Genomic DNA, 13,395 nt, shown 5'->3' with positions numbered 1-13,395 from the left:
AACAAAGCCTGTAACTCGGGGACTTGCCCAGTCAGATAATCTTCCTGTTCAAGACTGCATCTGTATGACAAGTTTTCAAACATCTGAAGAGCTCTTTTGAACAGAGCTGCAGCTGGATAAACAGACTATTGCACAGAATGGATAAACATTCTATTGCACAGAATGGTTTGATGCTGAAACTATTCAGAGTTTTACTTGGGTGGCATGTCAAAAGAATGTGCTCAGATTTTCATTATAGATCTTAGACAGCTCTGCTCTCCACTCCAGTCCACCTCACTATCCCTATGCGCTGCTGTGTTTTTTTCCCCTGACAGGTTGGAGGATAGATGCAAAATGATTAGGCTTGCCAACAGACAAATGAATTTTTAATTCATTCATCTTGCTCCTTTTAACCAAATTTAGAAATGTGATTACATTGCCACATTTAATTAAATTACTACAATTGTGACCAACTCTTTTTTGAAATTCAGATTCAGAATACCTTTATTGGCATAAAAATTCTGAAATTCTGAAGGAAGCATAGCAAACCAGCATAATTTAAACTACTACTATTACTGACTTAAAGGGGAAGTCCATCTTTAATAATTTTCTTTCAGTTATTATTACAAAAACACAGCTAGAACAAAAAGCAAATATGTTCTTCAGTTGAGCTCTTTGTCCCCATCAAAATCGGCCCCAACAACATGAACATATTACAGCCCTGTTAGTCTACTCAAGGGAAACACCCTTGGTATGTCACTTAGGGCACAATCCTAGGCATATCTGCTCAGAAGAAAGTCTCATTGTGTTCCATGAAGTTTACTACCCAGAAAGTGTGCATAGAATTGCAGCCTTAGGGTGCAATCCAAACTGCGCCCTGGGCACATGAAAGTGCCATAAAGCACTACCATGCCACTCTGAAGGGAGATAGGCTGGCGCATGGACACGCACCAGCTTCCCCATGCTGTTGCAGGCCCTGGGAATACAGAAGTTTGTGCCAGCTGAGCTCAGCCAACGCAGGGGTCTGGTGAGCGTGGGAGGCAGGAAGGACATGGGAGGGAGACGTTCCTGGGCACAGGACAGGAGGTGGAGACAGGATCTGGCACTTATGCCAAATCCTAACCCTATTCCCTGGTAGCCCAGGGCTTTCCCGGCTGCTTGGATGTGTGCCACCTACTGAGATGGTGCAGATCCAAGTAGCCCCATTAGGACTTCAGTGGCTATCCCCAGGGTCAGGGGAACAGGGTCCCCTTGCCTCTGGTTGCCTGAAATGTGCACTGTATGTGCACTGCTGGCTTACCTGTTCCAAGTTAGGATTGGGCTGCCCTTGCTTTAAAAGCAGGTTTTGTGAGAAGTATGATCCAGGGGCCTATTCAGACAAAAACAGTCTGGCGTTCTTACCTAACAAAAGCTGAGGTTTGCACAAATGAGACTGTCAATGTTGACTGTAGGAAAGCACAATCAATGACGTCTTTTTGAACAGTGTGTCATTTATTTTAGCCTAACTGACTTTCCCTTTCCTCCAAGAACCAATTCATTAATTTTTATGGGCTAGTTTTCCATTTTATGCTGTTTTTATGGGTTTATTCTTATCTTCTGAGATATTCAAGCAAGATCAGTAGTGATGACCTTGGTTATTTTTCTTTTACTTGGTGAATAAAACCAGGGCACTTATAGCAGAGTCCTGTCCAGAAAAGCAGAGGGCAAATTTTATTGTGTTCAGAGGGGTACGCACAGAAGGTTCATACTGAACTTTCAATGTATAAAATGTTTTACATACAAACATAAATGTATGTTTTGTTATACATACCCGTTCCTGCCACACACTTAATGGACTGAAATGAAAGAGAAAATTAAAATTAAACTAAAAAGAAAAAAGTAAAGTGTTCTGTTCTTTAAAAAAAAAAAATTAGAAATCTTCAGCTGTAGAGCCTAAGGAATTTGCTTAGAAATACAGATGTCAGCTTCCCAGACAGTTATACAGTAAGTTCATTTCACTGGTTTAGCAAGACATGCAAACCCCAAATTTCCTAGTTGCAAAATCCAAATTACTGGGACAATAACAAAAGACTGCATATGACAAGCACAGATTACCAACAAAGCAGGAATTCAGATTCAGTTTCTTTGAAATAAGCACCAATGAAGTGCAGATCAATGAAATAGGAAACCAAATGGAAGGTGTTTGGTCTACATACCTCAAGTCGGTGACAATCACAAAGCAGGAAGCACAAATTTGGCAGGCATGGAGCAACAGAGGCTTCCACCAATTCACGCCATCACAAACGCCAAGAGTTATTCATGGGGCAGAACTAGGTATACCCATCAAACCTGTGGTCCTAGCTTCTTATGTGCCAAGATCATGGGAAACACAGGGGTAGGAATAGTTACAAGGGAGACTCTGCAGAGTCTTACTTCTCCTACCTGCGAGTTTTCCCCAGAAATACACCCCAATAATGATGAAACTTCAGTCCAAATCTCTAGATCATGTCAACTACTAGTTTTGTATACATTTGGAAGAGTACAGGGGACAAGATGGTACCTTGCAGTACATGCTGCAAAGCAGCAGCCCTCCTGCACCACCTTCTATACTCCTACCTGCACCTTTAGATCAACCAAGGAAACACTTTGGAAAGGTTCATTGAGTAGCAATGGTTCACACTAAAGTTCCTTGAGTAGCAATTAAACCTAAAGCTTTCCAAGTGCTGACATCTCCTCTATACAGAACATGACCTGGAGCATAAGTTAAATTTCAGATTGCTTGCTTTTATTGTATTTTAGCAAAGATCACCAGCCCTACCAGGGGTGTCCAAACTTTTTCGCAGGCAGACCACATCATCTCTCTGACACTGTGTCGAGGGCCAGGGAAAAAAAGAATTAATTTACATTTTAAATTTGAATAAATTTACATAAATGACTATATTAGAGGTAGAACTTATATAAATGAATGAAGGTCTTGCAATAACTCAAGGCCTAAAAAAGGCCTTGCACAAAGGAAGGCCAGCCTTTCCTTTGCTGCCACTGCTGCAGCACAGACATGAAACAGCAAGCAGTGGAGGGAGCCCTCATCCCACAGCTCACACAAGAGGTCAAACAGTTGACTGTCATGCTGAGAGCAGTTCTGTCGGGCCAGTGTGGGCTTCAGCAAGTCTCCAAAGGGCCAGAGGCTGATTGGAGACTGGAGGCTCCCTGCGGGCTGGATTGGGAGCCTTCGAGGGCCACAAGTAGCCCCAGGGCCGGGGTTTGGGCACCCCTGCTCTGAACCTTCCATCTCTAGTGTTGCTGATTGACTCAGTGGCACTGGACTAAAACCCACACCTGTCTGCCAACTGGCACTGCCCCTTGGGGGTAGTGGTACAACAATCTCCTCTCCCTAAAGCAGCAATTTTCAATCTTTTTCATCTCATGGCACACAGATAAGGTGCTAAAATTGTCAAGACACACCACCAGTTTTTTTAATCATTGACAAGGCACACTACGCTGCCGGTAGGGGGCTCAAATCCCCAACTACCCTACTAATAAATGACTCTCCCAAAATTCCTATGACATACCTGCAGACCCTCTGTGGCACACCAGTGTGCCATGGCACAGTGGTTGAAAATTGCTGCCCTAAAGGCTAGATCTACCAGCTTGAAATCTTCCAGGGTGGCCACAGGAAATAGATTCCTTTACCCCCCCCCCCTTCTCCTCTTTCTGCAGATACCTTATCAAGATCTGAATAGAATACATTCTGTGAGGTGGAAGAAAGTAACTGAAAGACCCCTTGAATCGGTCCTGTGGGAGAAATTACTTCTTGATCCCAAACAGGGGAACTTTCCTGAGAAGGTCTCATACCATTGAAATGTACCATTTTTGACAACCAACCCATTGAACATTCATGTCTGTCATAATCAACCTGCAAGAAAGAGAAGTCTGTTGCTCACAACACATTCAGAATGTTGCTCAGAAGCAGCAACATTTGATAGGGTGCTGTTTTTGTTAGAAAAGGCACCCAAATCTTGACTATCAAAACTTCTGCATGAATGAACATGCAGGAATTAAACACAGATTTTATTAAAATTAAATAGCCAGCAATTTGTTCTCAATTCAGAGAAATACCATCTGGCATAGAAAACCGCCACCATCATACCAACAACCCAGAAAAAAAAATGTACTGGGCCCCACCATTTTTTTTTTTCAATCCCAGAAACCACTCACACCCTTCAGAATGCTATATATGCATGTAAGTAGTTACAGAAAAGGGTAGTTCTTTCTACCCCACCTTTCCTCTAAGTAGTTCAGGACTGTGTGTGTTGTTCTCCCATCCAGTCTCACAATAACCCTGTGAGGTAGGTTAGAGTTAGAGTGAAAGATACTCACCTAGTACACTTCATGGCCAAGTAGGGACTTTAACCCAAATCCCTTCCACCTAGCCCAACACTCTAACCACTGTGTCCTCCACCAGTGGCTGCTACTTGACAAATAAGACAGGCAAAAGTTGCCTACAAGCAAACACTTTTGCTGCACAAGCATCCCTGCCTTTGTTCACTTTAATAGTGAACAACTCTGCCATGCGCAAATCTGGTCAGGGCACATGCGCTAAAAGTTCTATTACTTGAGAGTAAGGATCTACCACAAAGTGCTTCTGAGCATTGACCCATTTCCTCCCCAAATACTCAGTTGATTAGAGGAGAGCACGAGTTGCTGCCTATCAAAAGCCAACCGCCTTCAAGTTACCTTAAGGAAGGTAAAAGTTTCTGGGAGGGCAGCACAGCAAATCCACACCATCTCATCAGCTCTGGCACTTTAACAAATACCAGTCAGACATCCATGGGCCCCAGTGCGAGCCTGAAAAATCTTCAGACCCCAGCAGGACTACTACCTTTCAGTGACAGAGCCTTTGAACAGCCACACTCCAGGCAGAAATTCAGGAGCTACAGCCTTGGCAAAGCCTGTTGAACTTCTGCCTTTGCCAAGCGTGGAACGAAAGCAGCAACCCACAACGTGGCCAAGAGAGACCCACAGAGGCCTGATCGCTTCTGAAGGAGGTGCCCCTTACCTGCGGAGCCTCTCCCCGAGAGCTGCAGCCGCGCATCAACATACCCAGCAGCATCCACCCCGTCGCCGCGTTCATGCTCTTTCCGTCCGCGGTGGGGCGATGCTGCCGCCTTCCTGGAAAGTCTCGACTGGCGCCTCCTGGCTGCCCCCGCCGCCCATTTATACCTCCTCCGCGCGCTGCTTCTCGATCACCTTCGCCAGCCAGCCACTGGCTCGTGGGTTGCAGGCAGCCCGGCAAACAAGGACGTCTTGGAGGAGGGCCAAGTGGAGGCAAGGGCTTCAGAGAGTCTTCCTACAGGCTCCCCAAGTCCTTGGCCTTCTGCTACTGGAGACTGCTGCAGCTGCCATCTCTTAGCTTAGCTGGTTGATGCAGGTAGCACGTGTTGAAATAAAGCCACCACTTAAGATGTAGCCTTCTTTGAGCTATGCGTGTCTACTCGGAAGTAAGCCTCATTATAGTCAATGGGGCTTACTCCCAGGAAAGTGTGGATAGGATTGGGCTGTTAGGCTGTAGAGTATTTCTCTCTCTCACACACACACACACAGAGGAGTGTGCATATCAGTCATTTTCAACCACTGTGCCCTGGCACGCTGGTGTGCTGTGGATGTGGAAGTTTGAGGAAGGGACATTTATTAGTAGGGCCATTGGGAGATGTGAGCTGCTCACCAACAGCATGGTGTGCCTTGTCAATTGTCAAAAGACTGAAGGTGTGCCTTGGCAATTTTAGTACCTTGTCAGTGTGCCATGAGATAACAAAGGTTGAAAATCAGAATTTAGAATTTTTTACCCCAGTGTTTCCAGCGCCTAATGGCAGCAGTCCACTTGAGTGGTGACATTTTAGTTTAAACTTCTTAGGGTGTAATCCTAACCCACGTTCCAGTACTGACATAAGGGCGATGCAGCTCCGAGGTAAGGGAGCAAACATTCCCTTACTTTGAAGAGAGCTCTGTGAGTGCCACCCAATGCAGGATTCAACACATGTCCCATTGGCACAGCTATGCCAGTGCTAGAAAGTTGGTTAGGATTTGGGCCATAATGTTCTTTTGAAAGCCACTTGGACCTTTATCCTTATGTCTTGTTTAATTAGTATGGCATCATCAGCAGATCAATTCTAGGAATCCACTTCAACAGTTGTGGTTTGCCAATGCATAAAATGACCTCTTCTCCCTTATGTTCCATCATGATTTCTTCTTTCTGCAGACCACCCTGTAACATCAAATACTGTACATGCAGAAAATTATCATAGTGGCTGTTCCCCTATTGCTGGTCCCCAGGAGACCTGCCACAACCTGAGCAAAGCATTTTGGAGCCTATAGTTAATGCAGAATCGCAGATTTGGAAGGGATCTACAAGATCATCAAATCTGACCCTGTGCCAATCCAGACGGCCCGCAATTTCAACATTCCTTACAATATGATGAGGTACATGTGGAAGATTTTATAATTGTCATGTCCTGCCTAAATGTTCTGTTATTTTAAATGTGTTTCCTAGCCAGAAGTTTTGGCATTGGATAAGTTAAACTTTAAAATATATATATTGTGCATGATGACAGATGGTATCCAGGATTTATAGCTGTAAGTCAGCCTTGCTTCTACAGAAAACAACGAATTCAAAGCAAATAAGCTGTGTGTGGACCAGAGGGCCTTCACCTGCTTTCCCCTTTGGCACACTGAAAATAGTGTACTATTTACCCAGCACAGCTGTACTACTCAGGGGAAAGCTCCAGTATATTTACATAAATAAAGTCCTTGTAATCTGATATAAGTCCTTAGTTCAAATAAAGTAAAATAAAGTCCTTGTAATCTAATAAAGTTCTTAGTTCAAATCTGATTGGATGTTTAAGCAAGCAATAATGGGTAGAATCCCAGAAAAATTACTACTCCCAAACCTTGAGTTAGTGTGCATAAGGATCACAACCAATGTGGGAAAACCTTTCCATAAAAAGAACAAATTACAGGATTTACAAGATTATTTCAGATTTAAGCAACAATTCTGGTAGTAATGTCCACTGAGCTCAAAATGCTTCCGAGTAGCCATGCATTAAATTGTGCTGCTAGAAGGCCAGTGTAAAGTCAATAAATTATAAATGTGGTCTATATATCACCACCACAGACAACTGAGTACCGTACAACAGTTTTATCTGTAACTGTCAATGCAGACTTAAGAGACTTAACTTTTCTAGACAGCAAATCTTTATGAACAGCAATCCCAATTATTCCCATTTATGAATGATCTCATAAATACAGTATGTGTCAAGACTGCCAATTCTGGGTACAGTCTAGGTATGAATGCTAGGTGCACATCTTTTCTGTGTAATAATTCTACTGCTTCTCAGCATGAATTGTGCAGGTTTTCCCAGTATTTTTAATGTTCTATCCATGTTTTAAATATTTTTGGCAAGAAAAAAACATTTGAGACCAAAAACAACCAATTGTTATTGGTAACAATTTTCTTGGCATAAAATGAATAATTGTAGGGAAAGCAGGATAAAAGTAGGAAAGTAGGCTCTAGCCACCAGAGCCGGTACCACATCCTGCAGGGTGTGTGTATGTGTGTGTCCAAGAGATTTCTTCTGGGTAATCAGACATCTTTCCATGTCTAAGGGTAAGCTTCCACTGTCGCGATGGGTCTACTAGAACATGCACCAGCGATTTTGGAAGGCAGATCAAGGCTGGAAGGGGGATAGGATAAGAACATAAGAATAGCCCCGCTGGATCAGGCCAAAGGCCCATCTAGTCCAGCTTCCTGTATCTCACAGTGGCCCACCAAATGCCCCAGGGGGCACACAAGACAACAAGAGACCTGCATCCTGGTGCCCTTCCTTGCATCTGGCATTCTGACAATAACCCATTTCTAAAATCAGGAGGTTGCACATATGCATCATGGCTTGTAACCCCTGATGGATTTTTCTTCCAGAAATTTGTCCAATCCACTTTTAAAGGCATCTAGGCCAGATGCCATCACCACATGCTGTGGCAAGGAGTTCCACAGACCAGCTACATGCTGAGTAAAGAAATATTTTCTTTTGTCTGTCTTAACTCTCCCAACACTCCATTTTAGTCGATGTCCCCTAGTTCTGGTGTTGTGTGAGAGGGAAAAGAGCATCTCTCTATCCACTCTATCCTTCCCATGCATAATTTTGTATGTTTCAATCATATCCCCCCTCAGGCGTCTCTTTTCTAGGCTGAAGAGGCCCAAACGCTGTGGCCTTTCCTCATAAGGAAGGTGCCCCAGCCCAGTAATCATCTTAGGACGCAATCCTAACTGGCAGTTATGCTGGCATAGGTGGCCCTGGAGGGTCACAAACGTGCCGTAAAGCATGTTTGTGCCTCCGTGAGTGGGAGCCACGTCAGTGGATTCAGATGCGCTGATGGAGGCAGAAGCCTCTGCTGCGGCTCCCACGCTGCCGCAAGTGCGCCGACACAAGCAGCAAAGGTAGGTGTGGGGGGGCATGGGGAGGGGGCAGGAGGGGGTGTTACTGGGTGGGGGAGGGCGGGCCCAGGGGTGGGCATGCAGGGAGCCGGGGGTGGGGCTGGGACTTGGCGGTTATGCCAGATCCCAACCCCCGTCCCCAGGGCAAGCGGAGCGACTTCAAGCTGCTCTGCTCTCCTCGGACTTGCACCACCTCCAGAGGTGGCGCAGGTCTGAGGAGACCCATAGGGGTGCGCAGCCCTTACCCACAGATAAGGGGAAGAGCTTCCCCTTGCCCGTGGCTGAGCCGCTGCTCGCTGCAAACCCATGTTAGATACAGCAGAAGCCTCCTGGCTTACCTGCTCCAGCGCGGGTTTGGATTGCGCCCTTAGTAGCTCTCTTTTGCACTTTTTCCATTCATTATGTCCTTTTTGAGTTGTGGTGACCAGAACTGGACACAATACTCCAGGTATTAGCGGTGCCTCTGCTACCAATACTACTCCCCTTTCCGGCCTTAATCCTCCAGGGTTTCTGCCTGTTTCTCCAGCTTCATGCCCTTGTCCACACACCCCCACCTCCCAACCACCCTCTGCACTGACTTAATGGCGACACAGCTCATTGGTTCAACATATTTTAGCTACCATTTTGGGAAACTGTAAATGACTTGGGGCCCAATCCTATCCAACTTTCCAGTGCCTGTGCAGCTGCAATGCAGCCTTGAGGAATGGGAACAAATGTTCCCTTACCTGGAGGAGGCCTCCATGATACCCCCCCCCCCCACAGGATACAGTGCATGCCTCTTTGGCATGGCTGCATCGGCTCTGGAAAATTGGATTGGGCCCCTCAACTGCTATCCTATGCATACTTACCTAGCAGTAAGCCCCACTGAAAGTAGTGGGACTTACTTCCCAGAAAACATGTACAGGCTTGCACTGTTAATTTAGAAAAAAGATAGTGAAGGTGGATATCATAGAGAGTTAAAAATATGCATTGTAAAGAGAAAGTGGAAGAAGGTAATAGTTTTCCCCCCACATAATAGTAGAAGTCAAGGTTAGCTACTGAAGAAACTGATTTGAACAGATGAAAGAAGGTACAGCAATACACTGGACAGTGTGGGAAGATTCATTCCCCAAATGGTGAGTTCTGCAAGTAACTGCAGATTTTGTTCTTTAGAGACTTTGTTGATCCAACAGGCACAAAATGAGCAGATTGGCCTAGAATGCACTGCTTTCATTTCATTCACACACGAATGGCTATCAGTCATACTAGGTCAGTGGTTCCCAACCTTTTTTCTGCTAAAGTAGGTGGGAGGGCACCAGGATGAGGTCTCTTGTTATCTGGTGTGCTCCCTGGGGCATTTGGTGGGCCGCTGTGAGATACAGGAAGCTGGACTAGATGGGCCTATGGCCTGATCCAGTGGGGCTGTTCTTATGTTCTTATGTTCTAAGGCAAAGATGCTAGGGAATGTCTGTGGAACAAGAAGGGGCAGACAAAGAACACACTGGTTCGACACCATCAAAACAGATACTAAGATGAACATCCAACAATTGAAAGAAGTTGTGCTTGCTAGGGAAGCATGGAGAGCTCTCATCTGTAAAGTAACCAAGAGTCAGACTTGGCTGAGGGCCCAATCCTATCCAACTTTCTAGCACTGGTGCAGCTGCAATGCAACCCTAAGGTAAGGCAACAAATGTTCCCATACCTTGCGGAGGCCTCTGACTGCCTTCCCACCAAAGGATGCAGTGCATGCCCCATTTGCCCCATTTAGTCCTTGGCCAAATACCATACAGGCCCTCCATCCAATAACAACCATGCAAGTCCACAAGCACCAGGTCTTGTTCACCCATGGGTTGGGTAGCATTGTGGTCATCTGTGGGTGTAAAGTGCATCAAACATCTGTTCCTGCATATTTCATCTCAGGGGAATCAGCTTTGGCAGTGTGATTCATGAATCATGAAGAGTCCAGACTGGGATGCAAAATCTGTACTATACAGGACCTAAGAAATGAAGAGACAACAGCATCATTAGCAATGTATTCACCACAGGATTTCCAGGTCACATGTCATCACTGTGAACAAAACAGATGCCAGAGGCCTGTTTTGCTGCTCCCCTCACTCAAAATAAGCCTTATTACCAGCCACATCACCCCTAGGAATTGCACTTGCTGGGCTGGGGTGTTGGCTAGGAAGAGATCAGGACATGTATTGATGCACTGTAGTGTTGGGATGGCATCTTCCCCTCTCCCAGGAACAGTACTGTAAGCGTATTTGGTGGGCCGCTGTGAGATACAGGAAGCTGGACTAGATGGGTCTATGGCCTGATCCAGAGGGGTTGTTCTTATGAGTCACCCCTACATTCAAGTTAGCAACTCACCCCCCGCTGCTCAGCTGCCCTGGCCTCAACACTCTTCCATTCCATCAGCACCCCACGAGCTCCTGGATTCCACCATTGGGTAAGTTAAACTCTCAGTATCCCAGGGATTTCCATTCTAGGGAACCCCTTTGATTTATTCTGTATGAGACAGTGAGTCTGTAGAGAGAGCTCTTTGATTTATCCCATAATTCCACACAACAGATGAGAGTATCCATTCTACCACCACTGTTGTTACCTACTTAAAGAAGGTGATTAGAAGTCTTGTCAATGCTCCTTAACTGATGACTCCTAAGTTTTCCCAACTGCTTGTTTTTCAGCATTTTCCTCTCTCACTGAGGCACCCTCCTGCATCTCCTTTAAACTTTTGAGATCTTTTGAGAAAGTACATAGTTCAGTAGGTTCACAGCCCAATTCTATAGTTTTCCTGCCATAACATGCAGCCGCGCAACAAAGGACTGCGCTGCATGCTATGGTGGGGAGGGGACTGATCAGGAGGGGAAAGGGAAAAATAAGCCCTTAGACTGCCAATGGGTCTCCTCAGACCTGAGCCAGTTCTTTAGCTGGTGCAAGTCCAAGGAGTCAACAGGGGCCTGTTGGATCGCTCTGGAGGAGATAGCATCCAGCACAAGTTGCCCAGGACAGTTGCCACTCCCTCTCCGCCTATGATACAGCCCTGTTCTGCCCCTGCCCCTTTGCCCAGCCTGCTGACCCTCAACATATTTTATACAGTCACCTACCTATGCAATCGGTTATTTATGTTAGTCATTTGTAGGACAGAAGAAAAAAATTTACAGCTTTCCTTCATAGTTGTTAGGAGAGTTGTTACTCATCACAAACAACCAAACAAATAGCTGTTTACAAGGCTGAACCATGTCCTCCAATTCCTAGATGGCCTTGTTTGGGATTTCTAGTCAACTCACACTGGCCTAATTTTTTTTTTTTGTCTTTGTAGGGCCAATCCTATCCAACTTTCCAGTGCTGATGCTGCCCCAAGGTAAGGAAACAAATGTTCTCTTACCTTGAGGAGGCCTCTGTGACTGCCACACAATCACCTCAGAATGCAGTGCATACCCTATTGGCACAGCTGCATCAGTACTAGAAAGTTGGATAGGGCTGGGCCTTCAGAGTAATTTGGTAAAATAGTGTATTCACCATGTGCTCAATCACATTCTACTCTGCCACTGCAAAAAGAGTTTTCATATGTATCCATTCCAATGTAGTCCACAGCATTAAAGCAGTACAAGTTTAATATAGCTCTCCTCAAGTACTCTTATTTTTCAGCCAACTATGCTTTGATCCCCATTCCCTATGTAAGTATCTTCAACTAAAACGTTCATCTCTGCTTTTCTTGTGCCTCCATTCCCTCCCTCTTTTACCTCTCGTTTCACTATCTAATGTAAGTCTATAGCAGGGGTGCCCAAACCCCGGCCCTGGGGCCACTTGCGGCCCTCAAGGCTTCTCAATGCGGCCCTCAGGGCGCTCCCAGTCTACAATGAGCCTCTGGCCCTCCGGTGATTTGTTGGAGCCCACACTGGCCCAATGCAACTGCTCCCAGCGTGAGGGCAACTGATTGACCTCTTGCGTGGGCTGTGGGATGAGGGCTCCCTCCACTGCTTGCTGTTTCACATCTGTGATGCAGTAGCAGCAGAAAAGGAAAGGCTGGTCTTGCTTTGTGCAAGGCCTTTTATAGGCCTTGAGCAATTGCAAGACCTTCATTCATTCATATAAGTTCATTTTTAATATATTCATTTATGTAAATGTATGTAAATTTATTCAAATTTGAAATATAAATTAATTCTTTTTGTCCCCCGGCCCCCGTCACAGTGTCAGAGAGACGATGTGGCCCTCCTGCCAAAAACTTTGGACAACCCTGGTCTATAGCATAGGAACCTGGCATCTAATTTTGTGTAAAGCACTATGTAAATTGATGGTGCCATATTAGTAATCCATCAAACTAGGGCCAGCCCAAGACCTCTTGATGCCTGAGGTGGCATGCTGAATGCTGCCCTCCCTTACCTGAAGATGTGCCAGTCTTTGTCTCCCTCTTCATTTTCCAATCCAGAAAGTAGAAGGAGAAGGAGGGGAAGTGGGGACAAGTAGGCAGGCCAAGATGGGTACTCCCACCAATCTACTGCCTAAAGCAACTGCTTCAGTTGTCCCCAAGGATGGCCAGTCCTGCATAAAAGCTATAACTCAGACTGTCCTATAGTCACTAGACACCACCTCAAGTACCACTGGTGGTACCTGTACCACTAGTTGAGAAACATTGCTCTATACCAGGGGTGTCCAAACATTTTGGCAGGAGGGCCACATCATATTTCTGACACTGCGTCAGGGGCCCTGTTTCGGGGGGGGGGAGAATTAATTTACCATTTACAATTTGAATAAATTTACATAAATGAATATATTAGAGATGGAACTTATATGGAATGAATGAAGGTCTTGCAGTAGTTCAAGGCTTATAAAAGGCCTTGCACAAAGCAAGGCTAGCTTTTCCTTCACTGCCACTGCTGCATCACAGACATGAAACAGCAAGTCGTGGAGGAAGCCCTTGTCCCACAGCTCAGGTGACAAGTCAAACAGTCGTCCTCTTGCTG

Source organism: Tiliqua scincoides, chromosome 2, assembly GCF_035046505.1.
Source record: "Tiliqua scincoides isolate rTilSci1 chromosome 2, rTilSci1.hap2, whole genome shotgun sequence".
In the NCBI taxonomy this organism is placed as follows: Eukaryota; Metazoa; Chordata; class Lepidosauria; order Squamata; family Scincidae; genus Tiliqua; species Tiliqua scincoides.
Note: the sequence above shows the minus strand (reverse complement) of the source record.